Raw genomic sequence first — 16488 nt, 5'->3', positions numbered from 1 at the left:
TGGAATAGCCACAATTCTACTGATGGAGTTTTCTTGTCCCCATTTTTCTTAAAACTTCCACAGGTTGGACCACCGAAACACAAATTAGTACATATTCACATAGACGACATGCACACATGATGGAAACTAGACTTAATAATCGTCTCAAAAAAAAAAAAAAAAAAAAAAAAAAGAAGAAGAGAAACTAGACTTGATAAATTCAAGATAGTAAAGTTAGACTTGATGGAAATTTGGAAAGAAAAGTAGAACACAAAATGAGAAGAGCTAGCACTGTAAATCTATAAATGTAAAATTACAGGGGAAAAAATGGTAGGAAATGGGGCAAACTTCAACATTAGAGACTACAGTTCCATCAGAGAGGATTGCGCAACTCCTTCCAATAACCTAAACAACAAATACAACTTCATCACTGTATCGTAATAAATCTGTCAAAAGAGGTGCTCTAAACTCTATATTCACATGCCACAAAGTTAATATGCTCTACTATGTATTCTACAAAGTTACCATTACTTTCCTTTGGACAAACCATAGAGCTAAATGGTTTCATGCTGGATTTTTCAGAAAAATTATAATGATCCCTAAAAGCCACCAAAAAAAGTAAATATTTGTCAGTGAGGTGTTACTGTCACATATACTTCATTTTCAATTTCTTTTCTTACAGCTCCTACCAAACCCTCTTAAACCAGCAAATTGTGTGACAGTAACATATTAGTCTCTAAAGACATATTGAAATGACTAACAGGTAGTGTTACTGTCACACATAATTCAATTTTTCCTTATCTTACAGCTCTAGCCAAACCCTCTTAAACCAGCAAATTGTATCTACTGAAAATTTCAGCATTGTTTAGACCATACAGTTTTGGAGTCTAGGCCTTGATTCTCCTCTAGAGAGTAATCATCAAAACTTATATAAACAAACTTAATCGTACCATAGTGCTTGTTCCTCACCCTGAGCATACCTGACATAGTGACTTTAAATTGAACTTAAACACATCATATATTTAAAATCACCAACTTGAAAAATAACAAATTTACATACAAATGAACCAATATGTTACGTATACGCTGAAAAGAAACGCATCATTGTAAAATTAATGCTTATTAAAGAAAAAGTGTTTGCTTACTGGCTAAGATCAGATTGTGTAGTAGCTTTTGTTAAGGAGTGTTGTTTTCTATGGTGCTACATATTATGGGACTTCATTTATAAAGGAGGAATTTAGATCTAAAGAAAAGTGTTAAAATAATAATTATATGATCAACTTCTTCATTTTATAATAGCTTGAACTTTTAGAATACGCATAGTTAAACTTCTTCGTTTTCTAATAATAATTCAATTTCTTACCTTGAAAATTCTGCTCCTTCATTTTTTTTAAACAGATTCTGTTTCAATACTGAATGAAAAAAATCCATCACTGTCAGTAAAGCATGTCATCTAGGAGAAACTGGTGATATCATGAAACTAATCTTGCTTGATATTTTACTGTCAACCGTATGCAAGATTCGGTTAAAGTTTTGATGCATGCAGGCAAGGTATCCCTTCAGATGCAGTATACAAATGTCCAACCTTAATGTTCTTTGGAGATACCGAGATACAGTATTAGCAGTTACATGAGGCACCCAAACCTTTAGGACAGGACTATAGGACAAAAGAAAAGGAATTAAGAAAGAGGAATCACAAATGAGTTATTCATCCAGAAAAAGAATACAATTTACCGCAGTTAAATGTAGTCAAATTTTGGCACTAATTTTTATCAATGCAAAACTGAGAAAGAACTAAAATTAGAGCATAAAATTAAGATATACCTCTTTAAGAAACTCTCTTATGAAGTTTGAGAATCAATCAGTTTGTCAAACCTTATATACAAATAGAAACTAACTGCCATGAACGTCTAGACATCTCTAAACTCATCTTTTTATATTAATCCATGATTCCATATTAACCATTGGAAGCTCAAAGTGGAAAGTCGCTTAAAATGATAAGAAAAAGCTCTAAGTTACTAATTCTAAAGTGAGGTTTCTTGGTTATGTCCTTTTTCCAGTCCAACAAAAGTGAATTATCACATCTTTATGCATTATAAGAGCATCAACTCACTAGACTATTTGATCATTAAAATTAATTGAAAAATGTATGTGAACTGTCACACCTCTTCATTTTTTAAGATCATTTATGTAAGCAAATGAAGAGCGAGCCTGGAAAGCTCTATCTTCTTAAAATTATCGGGCAAGTTCACATCTTAATTCTTACATGAAATAGACACAAAATAATCTAAAGAATTACAATTGCAAAAATATCTACATACGGATGGACTCAATGAAGGAATGAACAAAGTTATTATCTGTAAGACCCGAAACAAAAGACCACTTGTATGCATCAAATATAAAGGAGTAATATTCCATATATTTGAATTAGGTCCCCTACTCCACCATCCACATAATAAATCAAGAACCTTCTTAGACAATACCCATCGAACCCCAAACACCATGAATATCAAACTCCACAACTCAAAAATCACACTACAATGTATCAAGAGGAGGTCCACAATTTCCCCACTACAATGGCATATACAACATCAACTCACAATTGAGTAATCTCTCTTGATGAGGTTCTCACAGATAAGAATTTTCTCCCAAGCTGCCATCCATGCAAAAAAGGAAACTCTCCTAGGAGCCTTGGCCCTCCATATGGCTTTCCAAGGGAAAGGCATTGGAGTGGAGCCCCATAAAGTCTCATAACAAGATTGTCCAATGAACTCCCCATCACTCTTTAGCTTCCACCTCTTCCTATCACTCCCCTCCCTAATGATATATAAGAATCTAACAGATGGAAAAATGAAGCCACCCCATTCATTTCCCGATCCTTAAAATTTCTCATGAATTTCACGCAACAACTTCTCCTCCCCCTTCCTCCTATCTCTCCAATAAAGATTCCACATAAGCATTCTTATTAACAGTAGTATCATACAGCATAGGAAACATTAGCTTCAAAGGCTGATCTCCACACCAACTCTCATGCCAGAATCAAATTTGACTACCAGAGCCTATGTCAAACTGAATGCACAGTAAGAAACAATCTCCCTTCATTCTAATGCTCTCCAAAATCCACAGCCATGAGTGCCCCAAACAGATTTCAAGTAACATCCACTGCACTCCTACCCATAAATCTAAGAGCCTCAAGCTCATTGATATAACCTATTCTCCTTTATTAGGAGAACCATGATACAAATCCCTCTTCTCCCATTATCGAAACTACTAAATTATTTATAAGAAACATATATTATGTAAACCTAAGGATTGGTGGGTCCAAACCCAGTTTTTCTGAAAACCAATAACTTCAAATTCTCCTATTAAAAAAAAATTAATACCTAATCAGCATTTCTATTTAAAAAATTATTCACCAAATTTGGCCACTACAATTAAAAGGGTGAACGACTTTTCCAATATCCAGCCAAAATTTTCCATGGTAATTTAGTTCAAGGATGGCAAGGAACCTCAAGCATGACCTATAAGCATGTCTTCTATTCATCAATCAAGGTACATCCCTGAAAACAAAAAAATGAGTCACCAAAAAGGTCACGTTGTTGAGCTCACTTATCCTGCCCAAAGCCACATAAGCCCACTCCAGTTTGCCAAATGTTTGGCCTCCAAAGGGTTCAAGGCCACTCTAGCCGCCACCCATTACACTGTCAAGTCCATTCATGCAACCACTGTTGGTGTTGAGCCAATCTCAGATGGCTATGATGAAGGTGGGTTTAAGAAAGCTCCTAGTACAAACGCCTACTTAGAGAGTTAGAGTCATTTAAATCAGTTGGTCCAAAAACTATAGCATAGCTCATATCAAAGTTCAAAGACTCGGCCTCACCAGTAACTGTGTTGTGTATGATCTTTGCTTCCATGGGCTTTTGATGTGGCCAGGTTGGCATTTATGTAGCTGCATTCTTAACAATCTCCGCTTCTGTATGCTCTATGTACTGGCATATCAATCATGGTCGCCTGACTTTGCCAGTGAAGCAAGAAACTGAGCCTGCACTATTGCCTGGACTACCTTCACTTGGCCTTTCTGACTTGCGTAGTATTCTTGCGCAGTCTGCAAGTAATTCTGCTTCTTTGGCAGTGATCATGGAAAATTCTGGCTGTTTGAAAAAAATGACTGGGTGTTCAGTAACAGTTCTGAAGAGTTGGAAAGTGAGGTAATTTTCATATATTTCTTTTGATACAAGATAAAATTTCTACTTTAGCCTAATTTAAGTGTATATGTGTATGAAACTCCCTCCTGAAAACTTGAACTCCGGCCCTTACCCCCCACACCCCACAAGCACTTATACTTGTGGAGGTAACTTTCATATATTTCACCCACAGAGCCGTGTTTAGCTAGACTACTCACCATGGTAGGTTCTTTTTTTTTTTTTTTGGGCGTAGGTTGTTTTCTATTGTTGAGAATAGATGCTAGGAAGAAACATATTTTGGAAACATATTTATATGAACATGGTTAAATAAATCAGTGGCATGCATTATTAAATAATCTGCCATAAATAAATTGAAACTGAGAGACAAGACAATCACGGGAATTGAGAAAACAATTGATGTTAAGAGGGAAAAGAAGATGAAATAGGAAAAATCATATTTTAAAAAAAATATTTTTTATTATTTAATGTTGAGATAAGATCAGAAGACACAAGGAATTTCCTAAGTAAGAACTGTATAGTTGTATATCTTTCTCATTTTGCTCATAGATTGTTGAAAACCTAGTGAAGGCCATGTTGGGACTCTAGCCCTTGGTGATGGTTGCTCCAATGGTGCCATCAGCCTACCTTGACCAGCAGATCAATGGAGACATAGCTTATGGAGCCAGTCTCTGGGAACTTAGTTGTGACCAGTGCTTGAGCTGGCTAAAGACAACCACCAAAGTCGGTGATATATGCATAATTTGGAAGCATGGCAGATTTAACAGTTAAACAAGCCAAAGAAATTGCATGGGGTTTGATAGCAAGCAATATGAATTTCCTATTGGTTGCAAAAGATTCCAGAAACAAGTTGTCAATCGAACTTATTAATTCAGTACAAGAAAAAGGGTTGGTTGTACCATGGCGGGATTTGAGTCCTTAACAGGACATATTTGTTTCTCAGCTGATACAGAGACGAATTCAGCTTGCTAAGGTGAACAATACTGACTTGAGTTTAAGTATACAGTTACCAAAAGAGTTCACTGAGGTAGTAATTTAAGCTGTAGTGGCAGCTTTTGTCAATGTAACAAGTTTCAAATTAATTTTAAAGGCTAAATGTCCTAACAAAACTCTTAACCACATGTTGTCACTGTAACAAGTTTCAAAATAATTTTAAAGGCCATACCATGAAACGTCCTAACAAAATTCTTAACCACATGGTCAATTTGTGTGAAAAACAATGAATCCAAAGTGCCTGTATTAAATTTCACCAAAACATTTATGTCCAAAGCTCAGTTAAAGAAAACAAATTCTTGATGAGTTCTTGGTCCCTACAACCCATCACATTGATTTACAAAGCTCGGCTAAAGAAAACTAATTCTTGATGAGTTCTCAGTCTCTCTAACATAACAGGTGGCTTAAAAATATTCAACAGGCAACTGGACAAATTCAGAAATTTGTAACAGAATCATATACTTAATTGTTCCATCTACTAGCAGTTCAGGGGTGCATCCTCTATTCAAGTTTTGACACAGGTCCTATGTTACACAACCGTCTTTTGCTGACTTATTGGGTTATACTGTATACGTATCTTCAAGTGCCATGACCATGATATCGCTAATCATACAAGACTAATTTTATTGATAGCAGATAATTCTACATACAGAAACTAATTTCCATGAACATCTAGACCTTCTCCAGGCTTATCTTTTCATTATAATCCAAGATCAAGTATTGGAAGTTAAAAGTGGAAAGTGGAAAGTGGATTGAAATGATAGGCAAAAGCTCTAATTTACTGATTCTAAAGTGAGATTTCTTGATTATCTACCTTTTCTTGCCCAACAAAAGTGAATTATCATATCATTAAATGCTATAAGAGCATTGACTCACTGGATTTTTTAATTATTAAAATTAATTGAAATATGTATGTAAGCTAAAATTGACACTTGTATTGCTGTACAAATGATACATGCATACAGCAGTGAGATTGAAAAAGGGCTACAGATTTATATTCTTTATTGAGGCAAAGAGACTGATTATTTGATAAGAACTGCCACACCTCTTGTTAAAAATTCTGGATATGAGCTCCAATACAGCTCATTTTAGAATCAGCTATTGAAAACTGACTTCAGGCTATTATCGAGCAAGTTCAAATATTATAATCACTGCTGGCATTACATCACCCTGCAATGAAAACAGAAAGCCTAACATGTATCAACACCAGATACCTCAAATATTTTATTCTTAAGGCTTTATGGGGAGACCTATGCAAGAGAAAAATTGCTTGAGCAATTATTATCATTTCTACTATTTAATACATTATTAAAATTATACTTAGATATTAGATACTCCGGTTCATCTGATTTACTGGAGTTCAAGCTTTGTGCTATCTCAAAATTGTTTAGGAAAACTTACTTTAGGAATGTAAATAGGATTAGGGAGATGGAATATCAAGGTTCATTTCATTGGGTTTCATGCAAAATAAAGAGTTCAATAAGATGAGGACCTAATAAATTAGGCATGCAGAAATCCAAATAAAAAAACTGCAAGCCTCTTGTAAGGGGAGAGAGAGAGAGATAGGATTTGCATCAACTAGTAACTTTATATGGGAAATATAAGAGAAAAGACTTGGTTACTAAATTTTTTCATTGGCTGAAGGTTTAAAAAAAAATCTAAAAAAATTCAATTTTCTTACTTTGGAAATTCAGGTCCTTTAATTTTTTACAGAGATTACTGTCAGTAAAGTATGTCAAGTGTCAACCAAACAGTGTAAAATTCTATCATCTGAAACTGCTGATATGAAGCTAATCTTGCTTGATATTCTATTGTCAACCGTAAGCAAGATTCAGTTAAAGTCTTGATGTATGCGGGCAAGGTATCACTTCAGATGCAGTATGCCAACCTTGTTCTCCTTTCATGATTCCAAAATCTCTATTAAAGGAGGTAAGCCTTGACAAAGACAGACGTTAGGTTTGCATCAGATAATTATAAGTTTTAATTTAATTGAGCAGGGCAGAATTATATTAAACTATAAGTCATCAACTTGGATAGTTTTCATTGGAAGTAGTATTCCTTGAATCACAAGCTTCCTCTGAAGTATGTTGCGAGCTCGTAGTCACGGAGATCATACCAAAGAGAATTCTCACGGTAGACCTAAAACCAAATGATAAAGCTTTCAGTTCATGGACTCTTCAAAGGTTATTAACAGAAATAATTGCTTACCATAACACTAAAAAGAGCCACCAGTTTAAATGCATGGCTCATTTGGCTGGTGCCACTCTGTTATCACTTATTATGTAATAACCAGGCAACACAAAAATTCAGCTATGGCATCTTATTTTGTTCACTGAAGAAAAGAAGACATAAGAACTTCAAAGGAGTAATCACACAAAATTGCTTATGCAATATCAATTCACTTGTGATTTGAAAACAACATTTAACCCAAACACCAGGCATGGTATCAGCTATTGTTGCAATCTGTTCCAAGGTAGTCAAAGACAAAAGGTGCTAGCCTGAGTGAAGCGAGGTGCCAAATTCTAAATATATTTATTTTACATATAGGGTTCCAATCTAATGTATTTTATGTATAAGAATATTATATAAACAAATTTGACTCCATTCCTAATGGATAGGAGCTGGTCTATAAAACCAGTTTTTGGGTTTGAATCCCAAATACAAAAATTAGTCTCCATCCAAATATCAACTAAGTCTGAATAATAATCAAATAACAACTAAGTCTGAATAATAATCAAATAACAACTAAGTCTGAATACTAAACCATAAATTACCATTAAAAAATTAATCTCCATCCAAATATCAACTAAATCTGAATATTAAACCAAAATATTGTTCATAACTTCATATTAGAAAGAAAAAAACTCCTAAACAAAACATTGAACTTCATGACTATCCATGACAAAACAAAAGCATTTGAAGATTGAACATTCTAATAGGCTAATAGCTTGAATGTGGTTGTTAGTTTTAATCTAAAGGTCATCATCAGACTCTTCACTCAAGTTTCCATCACTTTCAAAGCCACTTGAACTAGATTTATAACCATCAACAGCCTCTTCCTCGGTCTCATTAGAATCAACGTCTTCCTCTTCAATATTTGGTTGTGATGTTGAGGCCTTTGAGCTTGCCCTTGATTTTGTTTGAAATCTAGTATTCTTCCTTGGTTCTCCAACACTAGCAGCTCTTGCCATTACACTCCATGTCAAACCATCATCATCATCATCAAAAACCAACTCATCTTCAACATTCATAGATGGTTCAGCACCCATTTCCCCCAACAACCATTCATTACTTTCATCTATATCATCTAAGGAGATGGGATCAATAACTCCCATCATGCTTATCATATCGTGCCTTGATCTTTTGATTATACTTCACAAAGACCAAATCATTTAGTTGTTTTTGTGCAAGTCTATTCCTTCTTTTTGAGTGAATCTACGAGCATTTATGAAAACTAAGTAGACTATTAGTGAATAATTAAACCATTGGAACTTTCTATGAATAAAGTAGCTCATCAAAAGATAAAATCTACTTATTATACTTAAAAACTCGCTCAAACACATTCCAATTATGCTGATAGCCACATGCACTACAAGTCAAGCTCAAGATTTTTATAGCTAATTGTTGCAAATTCGGAGTTGAGCTCCCATACAAACTCCACCATTCAGCTATGTTAAAAAAATAAGTATGAGTAATGACATATGATATATCATAGAAGTAAGATTTTTTATTTGTAAAAAGTGCCACTGTTCAAGTCATTTTAAGTTAGATATAAATGCTTTCTTACCTGGAGCCCTTGTCTTTCTTGATCTTTCCGCCAATGGAATGCCAAGGAGTCCTTCAGCTTTCTTATACATGGATAGCTCAAGCATGATCTTGTCTTGAATTTCAGTTCTAGGAACTAGTCTTTCTATACAAGCATACAATCCTGCTATAATTTCTCAGGATTGAAATAGAAATAATCTGGATTCAAGAAATGACCCACTGCATGCAAAGGCCGATGTAGTTGGCAATCCCATCTCTCATCAATGATTTTACAAAATATTTGAATACCTTTCTTCATTCTCATTAAAAGCTTTTATAATAGCTTCTTTAGCCTTATCCATTGCCTCATATATGTAACCCATTGCTAGTTTTCTCTCATTATCAACAAGGAGAAGAACTCGAACAAGAGGGCCCATAACTTTAAGAATTTAAACTATAGTATTCCAAAAAGAGGGCCTCAAAATCGTTTCTACTACTCATTTAGCATTTGCTTCATTTGTCCATTAACTACGAACCCACTCCTCAGAAGTAAACAAGGCTCATAGGTTATGCTTTTGCTTATAAATGGATTTTATTGTAAGATATGAAGTGCAAAACCTAGTTTTCCCAGCCCTAAGCATCTCTCTTTGGTTTGTGTATTCTCTTATCATATTTAACACACCCCCGTGGTTGTAAATATATCCAGTCAATTGAATGGCTCACTAAAGGCGCCTCGCCTTAGTGCCTTTGAGGCGCTTATCTGGCGGCTCGCCTCAACTGGGTGCCTAGGTGAGTGCTTGAAACACCTTTAACTACATTGATCTGTTCAATGTATATTGCTATGTTTAGTACAAATAATGCCAAGAGAACACGGGAGCTTTATCCAGAACACCATGTGTCTACAGGACGGTAGCATTTCAATTGAACTGCAGGTAACATTAAAATGAACAAAAAAGCTTAAAGGTTCGTATTTGGAAATGGCATAAACCCATAGTTCACAATAGTGTTCTAAATTTCTGCAAAAGTTGTCATTTGTGTGAAATATCATTTTTTATTTGTAAGAGGACCTTAGTAAACTTCCTAAGCATTCATTGGTAGAATCATGGTGGTGGTCAATGGAGCATACTCCACATCCTTATGCTACGCTTAGGCAGTAGAATGTTTAGTATTGATTTCTATGCCTAACAAAAGCAATGTGATGCAGTCCTAAGAGTATATAATCATCATCCTCATTATGCTTAGTGCCATTAAAATTGTTATCACAAGATTTATAACCCTCATCATCCTCCTCATCTATTTCATGTAAATCAATAATCTCTCCCCATCATCTTCGCCATCTAAATTAATAATTACTCTCTCTCTCTCTCTCTCTCTCTCTCTCAAAAGTAGTATGTTGTAAACTAGAACTTGAACTTGTTTCCCTCCCTAGTGACCTCATCTTGCTTGTCTCCTTTGGTGAGGATGAGCTGTATGTGGGGTGTGGTCTTAGATGGATTTTTACTTTCTGGAATTTGAAAAGGCATGGAGGGTTGGGCTTAGGTGTATGATATCATAACATAAATTTAATTTTTGTATAACAAATCATGTAATATATAAAGAACATTAAGATTTTACAGAAACATTATCAATAATGTAGCAGGAAGATCTTAATGTTGTCAAAAACACCATGGAATTGTTATACAAAAATCAAATTTATGGTATGAGAACATTTGGTATATTTTATTTTATTTATAAAAATAAAAGGCTCCAAAAAATTTATTTGGGCTTATTGCAAAAGCTCCAAAAATCGTGGTTTAGGCATGCATTTGCAAATGCACCTCGCTTTAGAGGCGAAAGGCACTGAGTTTCTGCCGCTTTGCGCTTAAGCGCTCTTTTAATAACAATGGTTTTCTTCCCACAGTTTTCTTATGACTTCCTTTAATATTCTAAAATTTAGATATTTCAACAGTTTGGGCCACTGAAGCACAAATTGGTACATACATAGATACATGCACACATGCATGCTTACCCACCTACACACAAAGAACTAAATAAATAAATAATTAAATATAAGATAGCTAAGTTATACTTGATGGAAATTTGGAAAGTAAAACACACAATGAGAAGAGTGAGCACAGTAAATATAAAATTAAGTGGCATTGGCTAAAGCTAAAAATATAAAAGAAGTGTTGAAAAAAAAAAGAATTCAATTTTTCTAAATTTTATTTTTTAAAACTATATATAAATTTTGCAGGTATTCCAAGTTAACTAAGCATGGATATAAGAAATCAAGAATTCAAGAAAGAAATTCAGACACTGACCATATGAAAGGAACACGTACCTACTCAAGTTAATCTTTCTTGCTATTCACTGTCAACTGCATGCAGGATTCATTTATTCTACTGTCAACTGTGTTCAGGATTCATTTAAAGTCTTGACGCATACAGGCAACAGTGTGCCAACCTTGTTCTTTTGTGATCCAAAATTTCTTCTAAAAGTGATCGGCCTTGACAAAAAAAAAAGGACTATAAGTTTGCATCACATACTTATATGTCTTAATTTAATTGAACAGAGCAGAATCATATTAGACTACTAGTCATCAACTTGGTTAGTTTTCAAAGCAAGTAGTATTCCTTAAAACAAGCTTCCTATAAAGTGCATTGCAGGCTAGTAGTTTGATTTTGAAAATGTACATATAGAGAAGTTAAAAACACATCGAAAAGGACATTTCATGTTGCAACTAAAACCAAATGACAGGTTTCAGTTCATGGAAAATTTAGAGGTTATTAAAAGAAGTACTTGTTTTACATAACACTTATGAGAATCATTGATTTGGATGTGTGGATCATAAGGTTGGTGCCGCTCTGTTTTCACTTATTATGTAATAACCATGCAACCAAAAAAATACAGTTATAGCGACACTTTTTGGTCACTCAAGCAAAAAAGATATGAGAACTTCAAAGGAGCTACCACACAAAATTCTTTATGCAGTATGAGTTTATGTGTGATTTGAACACAATATTTATCCCAGTCCAAATGCCATAAACAAATCAGCTATTGTTGCATTCTGCTAAATGCATATTGTTAATAACGAAAAAGGACAAGGGAGCTTTATCTAGAACACGGTGTCTACAGGATGGTAACATTTTGATTGAACTACAGGTAACGTTAGGAAGAACAAAGAAACTTACAAGTTCATATTTGGGAATGGCACAAACCTGTCCAAGACCAACTTGTTCACATAATCTTCTAAATGCTTGCAAAAGTAGTCATTTGTGTGAAATGTCTTTTTTTTTGGTTAAAATGTATGTTGGATAAAGAAAACTGTGACAGCTTAAAGTAACATCTCATCAAGGTTCTTTAGCCAGCTTCTTCAAACAAATTTTGTGTCCAAGGAATTCTAAATGTGTCCCACACCACCGATAAACTGTTTGCACCATAATGGAGACATAAGGAAATTGGTATAGTGAGAAAGAATCAAGGGGTTCACATGTTAATTAGTTCAGTTCGCTCCTATTTCTGATGGTGGCATTGACCAGGTGCCTATAAGAGGGCCTTAGTAAACTTCCTAAGCAATCATTGGTAGAATCATGGTGGTGATTGATAGATTTAACAACTCCACATCCTTATGTTGCACTTAGGCCTCTTTTAGTGTTGAGATATCTGAACATGTAGTGATTATCTAGAACACATATTAGGTTCAAAAGTTTTATGATTTTGAACTTGTACTAATTGACTCCAGTCATGGACTAGCCACGAATAAAGTTCAAAGCTCCCATACCTATTGGCAGTGTTTTCATTCCCACATTTTCCTTATAACTTCCTCTAATATTCTAAATTTAGTAATTTCCTCAGTTTCAACCACTAAAAGACAAATTGGTAAATTCTCACGTAGACACACACACACAGAATAAAGATAAAAACAAGATAAAAATACAGAGTGAGAAGAGTGACCGCAGTAAATATACAACTTACTGGTGTTGGCATAGCAAAACATATAAAAGAAGTGGTGGTGAAAGATAAGAACTCAGTTTTTCTTTTAAAATAATTATAAATTTTGAAGGTATGCAAAATTGACTGAGCAAGAGCCTAAGAAATCAAGAAAAAATTTCACAAACTAAGACCGTATGAAAAGAACAATAACCCACTCAAGTTAAACAAAGTACAGCAAATTAAGACCTTTCAGACAACACATGCCACTAATTTAAAATCTATTACAATTGGTGGACTATAAGATCAAACAATTAAAATCTGATATTTGTTTATTACTACTAGAGCCCGTCCTTAGATTTAAAAAAAAAATAAAGTTCCGGGTCAATAGTAGTTAAACAATTAAACCATCCTTCAATATTAAAAAAAAAAAAATGTAATTTCGTAAGTTATCGACAAAGAGGGCATACTTTTAACCAAAACAATGAGGACATACTGTAGTTTCACCATGACATAAGGAATTTGTATTGATACATTATTTTGACCATCAAAGCTATCCAGACATTAAGTTCAGGATATAAACAAGAAAACATATATAACCGCATCCCTTTTTGTCAAGTTATGTGTGTCACGTAGGAGTAAACATGCACTCTTGGAATTCCCAATATCAAACATCCCTAGATCTTCACCAATTCACAATGTATAAAAACTGGGAATCTTTGTCAAAAGTGTAAGCATGAAGATAGCGCTTCTGCGGGTTAAGAAAATTACAAACCATTGACATGAAGTTTATGCCCTAGTCCAGGATAAGAGAATATATGATACCATAGATATCAGATTAAGCAGAACAAAGATATAGACATATCGAAAGTAGCAAGCTACCATTTACAGCATGAGGTCTCTTCTGATTCCTCAAAGGTAGTTGCATCACAATTTAATAAACTTCATGTTACTAAAGCACTAAGTGAATAACAACACAACACCAATGCTTCAACTCTGTAAATTTTTATAGCAGTCATCAATGAAAGGAATATCCTAATGAAAGCATCAAATACAAAGACTTCATTTATTGACGTAGTTAGCACCAAGTTCTTATTAGGGAAGTAATCCAGTGCATTTGATAGTCAGTTTCTCCAGGAAAGGGGAATGAAATGAACACCAACATGCCACCTGCCCAACTTGGGCAAAATTTTAAGCAACTATGTCCCTTAAGCTGTAATGGTATTGCATAGCACATCTGAATTTGGTCAGCAACAAGACAAATAACTAATCAACTATATATGGGTGTCAAAAACTAAAAACTTGTCCCTATACCAAGATATATCTATACTGCAAATATATAAAATACATAGTTTTTTTTTGGGGTGGCAGGGGGATGTTGATAGGAAAGTAGAATTCCAAGTTCTAACCACACCCATAATAACAATTTTTTTCTTCTCAGTTTTTTATTTTTATTTTTTTTCCAGAATACAGCAAACAACTTTGGATCTACATTAATACCTATTTCCCCTAAGATTTGTTAAAAGCACAGCTGTCTGTAGCCTTCAATTTCTACATTTATTCAAGAATAATGCCTCATTGATAGGAACATTTAGGACATTTACAAGAATTACAAATCCTTCCATTTTGCCCTGTAATATTTGATGGCTCATATGTCTAAAAAGGGATTCTAATACAGGAAAAAACTTCAAACTTTGCTATAGACTAACATATCGCATAACAATAAACATAAAAATGTCCTTTCTTGAAAGCCTAAAGATAATGCTTCTTGTGTTGAGGTGCATGCATATTTGTGTTTGCCTGCGTGTGTACCATATACACCTTCTAGATAAAAAGAAAGAAAACAATATAGAAGTTGGTAAAACTTCATTCCATGAACAAAAGGAAAAAGAAAAAAATGACTCCTTTCCAAGAAACTTTAAAAAATAAAATAAAACAACTGATATCATTAATTTTAAGACATGCCCCCATTGAATAGATAAAAAAGAGTCCCAAATACCTGTCTGACTACACGTGTCTTATTATACTATTTGAAAAATCAAGCCTACTAGTAAAGTGTAAGATTCATCAAGATTGAAAGTGTCAAAAAACTTGGTAAAGTCTCTTGACATGGTACTACAGACCTGGTATTGAATTGCACATCCGCCAGAAATTGGAGGATTAGGGTGCTAAAGAGGGAAAATTCCCATTGTGTAGCTCACAGGCCATGTAGGTCTCTAATGACCACAAGAAGACGGGAATGGTAAAAAACATTTGCCAAAATATTCAGGAAACTGATAGGTAATGAAACATATTCCCAAAAATTTATCTAAATCTCCAAAGAAACTGCAAAGAAAAATTTTCTTCTATCCCCATACATAATGATTAAGGAAGGAGTATAAATAAACTTATATACTGCCATTACTGTCTCTTTTTTTGGTTGAAATTCCAAGATTCTTTTGTTAAAAGGTAAGATTGCTTTCTTAACTTAAGTCCTAATATTCGTTACTTTTGCATCAACTTATATATAAAAAGCACCAATGCAGCACCATATATCGCATAGATTAAACAATATATATAGTAATAGCGCAAAAACAAGGAACTGAAGCAAACATTTTATAAGCTCTAACAAAGTGCTACAAAATTTCAATTTTCTGACCAAAAAAAAAAAAAACAAAAACCAAAATTATCGTAACATCAACTTGTCCTGCATATCAGAGTACCCGTGGGGAACTGAACTGAAAAGAGAGACTCACAATTCTCACTAACCAAACAGCACATGGTGATAAAGAGACAAAAGATGACTCGTAAATGAAGAAACAAATACAGGGTCACGAAGAAGTGAAAACTTTTCGTGCCCAAAACTGACTAGGAAATGAAATTATGCACGCAATGAATACCTCTTTGGAAAAACACTTCCAGCAAGTCCGACCGAATTTTCCGGTGCAGGGGCGGGAGTTTTTTTTATAAAAATGTTGCCATAGTCGGTGTGTTAATTATTTGACTGAAATGGGCAATACTTATACCAGTTGCTGGGAAATTTAAGGGGCAGAAAATTTCGGAATTGTTTTGTCGTGTCATAATTACTGGCAAGTGGCAGCCGTTCGATTTGCGATTGATAAACGAACGGCTTCTCATTGAGGATAAATTATTCCAAAACAAATAGAAAAGACAAAAAGTACGTGTGTACGTTCGTGTAATAAAGTACGTGTATAGTATTCCATAAATAAATAATAATATAAAAAGTACGTGCATAACATATTTTTGAGATAATTACACTTTATTCTCACATGGTTTAACTCTAATTTGATGTGTTAATTTGTAATTTAAATTTTGACACTTTATCTATTTGTGATTACTACTGTTAGCCTGTCGTTACCTACCCATCACTTAAACCGTTACAAACACAAAAATATAACAAAATTAGAAAAAACAATATCAAAAAGTGATTTTTGTAAAAATATTTGAATGCTTTAAGAGCTTCCATGAGAACACTAACACAAGATCAAACTAATCTCTCTCTCTCTCTCTACGCTTGTTGCAACACCTAAGCAACAAGCCACCCTTTCTTGGATCAAAAAACCCTTTTGTGGGTCTTGAGAGTTCGAGTTTAGTGCAAGAGAGAGACCCATGAGAGAGACCCTTTTGTGGGTCTTGAAAGTTGAATCATGTCTGTTTAATT

The 16488-nt window shown here is 34.2% G+C and overlaps 1 long non-coding RNA gene across 1 annotated transcript; it reads right to left on the bottom strand.

Annotated features, from left to right (window-relative positions):
- LOC142632004 (uncharacterized) lies at window positions 1-15794 on the bottom strand. Its single transcript, XR_012843711.1, has 4 exons — window positions 15707-15794; window positions 11239-11403; window positions 3860-4130; window positions 1-384 (listed from the first exon to the last, which is right to left on the bottom strand). It is a non-coding gene; the product is annotated as an uncharacterized LOC142632004 (long non-coding RNA).
- Window positions 15795-16488: the final 694 nt, after the last annotated feature.

Source organism: Castanea sativa, chromosome 4 (genome assembly GCF_040712315.1).
Source record: "Castanea sativa cultivar Marrone di Chiusa Pesio chromosome 4, ASM4071231v1".
NCBI classification, from domain to species: Eukaryota; Viridiplantae; Streptophyta; class Magnoliopsida; order Fagales; family Fagaceae; genus Castanea; species Castanea sativa.
The sequence above is the reverse complement of the archived record's forward strand: the minus strand, read 5'-3'. Positions and strand labels throughout refer to the sequence as shown.